We start from the raw sequence: 4,017 nt of genomic DNA, 5'->3' as shown, positions 1-4,017 counted from the left end.
AATTTAACAACTCAAAACGTCATTGTTTGACCATTAAATCGATATATGATTATATCAATAACTTCTTAACTGTAATTTAACGGTCAAATAATCAAATTAGGAGTTGTGAAGCTCTAAATTTATGTTATCAAATATGAGTAATATGATAATAATGGCTAATCAGAGTGAAGGTGACTGAATCCTTGCAAATTGAGACTTTTAATTGTAAAATCTGTTTTTAAGATATATCTTTTTTTATTTGAAAAAAATCACATACTAAAAATTATAAAATGGTAAAATCACCTCCTACTTTTTCTATTTTATCCCAATAATTTTGGTTGATTGCCGTTTTGTTTTAGATACAATCAAACCAATAATACGAGTGATGAAAGTTGCAAAATTTCATGTTTGTATTCAGATGTGAAATGTGAAATCATTGGAGCCAATGGTGCAAGCTTCAAACCATGTATTTTAGTATGGTGAAAGTGAGTCTCCCTGCCTAACACCCCTCTAAGGAAACACATTACCAACATTAACTCCATTAAGGAATACTAAATAAGTCATTGTAGTAATATAAGACATCACAAGATCCACCCAAGATGGAGCAAAACCTAAAACTTGAAGAACTCTCCAAATAAAGCTCGACTTTAATCTATCATACGCCTTAGCCATATCCAGTTTAACTGCTACCATACCCACACAACTGGATAAATTATTTTTTTAAAGCATGCATGGACTCAATCCCAAGCATAATATTATCTGTAATCATTCTACTAGGCACAAAGTCACTTTGTTCTTCTAATACTAAAAGCGACAGGATACTTTTCATATGATTCACTAGTACTTTAGAGACCAACTTATAAATTACATTACAAAGACTTATCATATGTAAATCCATCATACGCACAAGAGTTTAACCTTCGGAATAAGCACAATATTAATATGATTAAAACATGGAGGAATAGGCATGCCATTTAAAATAGCCAAACAAGTAGAAGAAACATCACTCTTAACAATGTTCCAAAAATTGACATAAAAGGAACCTATTAAACTGTTCGGACCTGGAGCCTTGTGAGGATCCATCTGTAGTAAAGCCTCCTGAATCTCCACCTGCTGAAAGGGCTGTAGAAATGCTGAATTCTGGCTCTCAGTCACTCTACTCCACATTCCAACAAAAATTGAATCATCCATCACTATCCATAAGAAGAAAATAATGTTAAAATAGTTTAGCACAATATTACCCATACTCATATCATCTGAGACCCAATAACCATCAACATCATATAGTCCACGAATGGTATACCCTCGTTTCCTCTAAAAATCCACTTGATGAAAAAAAATCTGTTGTTACAGTCTCCCTCACGAAGCCATTGAATTCAAGCCCTTTACCTCCAATACACTTCCTCTTTCTCCAAAAGGCTATCCATACGCTATTGCAGATGTAAAATCTGGCCTCTTTCATTATCAGAACCAGAAGATTGCTTCAACACTGTTATCTTTTCCCTACATTCTGCAATTTCTTTTAATAATTGGGAGTATTTATGTCTTTCTTAAACATCCAAATATGAAAGATAAGAAGAAAGCCACTTAACGATATCGCCACTTCTCGCAAAGCGTTGCCATGCCTCATTCATCGTTTCTTTACAGTCATCATGTAGTAGCCAAAGCTGCTCAGACGGCTTAAGACGAAACTGATTTTGATTACTTGACCGTAGTCCACAAGATAAAAAGATTGGGCAATGTCCCTCATCGGAGGTTGCAAATGCAATACTTAAAAATGAGGAAACCTCTAAAGCCAAGCTTGTGAAGCTAAAAAACGATCTAAACATTCCTTAACAAAATGATTCGTGCCTCGTCCCCTCTCTTATGTAAATGCATGCCCCAAAAACCCCAAATCAACAAGACTACAATTTGTAATAGCATCTTGAAAAGCATTGATAAGTGTAGTAGGATGAGCTCTTCCACCACTTTTCTCAGATTCCAATAGCAACTCATTAAAGTCGCCACCTGCCAGCCATGGAAACGAATTAATAGAGGGCAATCTTCGTAGAAGAGCTCAACTCTCATCCTATAAGATTGATTAGGATGCACATATAGTCCTATAAAATGCCAAATATCCAAACCAAGAGATTGTATATTAACATCTATATAGTAGTTAGAGAAAGATACTACGTCCACTTCACAATAATTCAACCATATTAAACCAAGACCCACATAATCAGATGCAGCTCTAACAAAAAACCATGAGCTATACCCACCTCGCTTTGAACTTTGTCGAACTTAGAAGAATTACAAATTATTTCAATAAGAAATACTAAAATCGGGTGCCTTTCCTTAACTAGGGACTGTAATTGTCGTACTGTAAGCTGGTTCCCAAGGCCCCTACAGTTCCATACAAGGCAACTCATTGGTGAAGGCGGGCCTGCCAAACAAGACCTGCCTCTTGCTTGTTTAAATCACTGACTACCATATTTTCTTTCTGAAATGAGGCCTCAAACATAGTAGCCAGAACTACCACCCTTGTTTCTTCTATTTCTTTTCTTTTTTTCATGGGCCTATTAAGTTGAGAAACAAGCCTAGAGACACTAGGCTCAACTGCAACAAGAGCTTTTTCATTTCCAGATAAAATTGGTTTTGGAGTCAACATAGTAGCATTCAAACTTATGTTTCCATCATGGCTAACCTTTCTAACCATTTCATCCAAATTCGAATCATGGGCATCTTTATCGCCTCCACCCACATCCCCTTCCAAACGGTTCTCCTTCCAACCTGCCCCCTGAAAATATAATTTTGAGCGTGAAACTAACTCTTTATTATAAATTTAAAAATAAAAAATTCATTAAAATCTTATTTCTTAAAAATAATTCTTTAAACTAAAAAAATCTAACATTTAAAAATATTATAATACAATAAACATCAGCTTCTCAAAAAACAAAAGGCAAAAAAAGATAGCTATTTATGTAGTTATTATTTTTCTATTCTTATATTAGTCAGGAAGCACTTTACGAAAACCTCTTCTATGATAGTATAATATAATAACAAATTAAAGAAAGGAAAGAAAGATAAAGAGTAATTTCACCAAGACTGAAAACATGGCAAGTAATTTGTCATTATAGTATGTGGAGGTAGCATAATTGGATACAACTTGCTATAATAGGTTGTTACATGTTCTGCTTTCAATTTTGATTGTCCAGCTACAAGTATTACTCAAACTCAATTTCTCCTTTACAAGTGCAAAACCAAATTTAGTAGACTTTGCTGCCAGCTTTTTAGCTCACTAGAAACTAAATATGCCAACAATTAGCAGGGAGCCGGGAACCAACTTGGCAGATTGCATGCTTACAAAAATGAACAAGATTATCATTTTATTATATACTTGATCTAATTTATTTCTCCTAGATTAGAATGATAGCTTGTTTTGTGCTTAAAAGTAGTATGTAGAGGACTTAGCCTAATGGACACACATGAAAATAAATTATTGTTTTTATGGGTCTTTTAAGTGTGAGGTCTATTCTTTTTTAGAATAAATTCTGATTTCGCCACTAACTTTAATTTTTAGATTTTTAATTTAGTTACTTTTTAGATGGCCTAATAATTAATTATATCATAAAATTTATATTTTTAATAATTTTATCCGATTGTTTTAAAAGTTTTCTAAAAAATACCTATACTTTCAATGTATTTTTAAAATCATTTTTTGATAATAATTTTTAAAATATTACAATGAGAAAAATGAGATGGCAAATTAATACTGCTTACTAACATAAAATTTAGTGAGTTAATAAAAAAATTATTGCATTTAGATTTAAAATATGTGAAAAAATGCACATACATGATATTTTTAATGGTCATATTTTTAAGTCTATAATAAATTCATAATTATTATTCTTTTAATAAGTACAATCGACCTCCTGTATCATTTCTTTTACTATTAAACTTTAAAAATTATCATCAGAAAGTATTTTTAAAGATAAATTAAAAGAATGAGTATTTATTTTAAAATTTTAAAATAATTGGATAAAATTATAAAAATGTGTA

At 32.1% G+C, this 4,017-nt stretch overlaps 1 long non-coding RNA gene across 1 annotated transcript; it reads right to left on the bottom strand.

Annotated features, from left to right (window-relative positions):
* Positions 1-750: 750 nt before the first annotated feature.
* LOC125370374 lies at positions 751-2,870 on the bottom strand. Its single transcript, XR_007216276.1, has 2 exons — positions 2,238-2,870; positions 751-1,986 (listed from the first exon to the last, which is right to left on the bottom strand). It is a non-coding gene; the product is annotated as an uncharacterized LOC125370374 (long non-coding RNA).
* Positions 2,871-4,017: the final 1,147 nt, after the last annotated feature.

Source organism: Ricinus communis, chromosome 6 (genome assembly GCF_019578655.1).
Source record: "Ricinus communis isolate WT05 ecotype wild-type chromosome 6, ASM1957865v1, whole genome shotgun sequence".
In the NCBI taxonomy this organism is placed as follows: Eukaryota; Viridiplantae; Streptophyta; class Magnoliopsida; order Malpighiales; family Euphorbiaceae; genus Ricinus; species Ricinus communis.
Note: the sequence above shows the minus strand (reverse complement) of the source record. Positions and strands in the feature narration are given on the sequence as shown.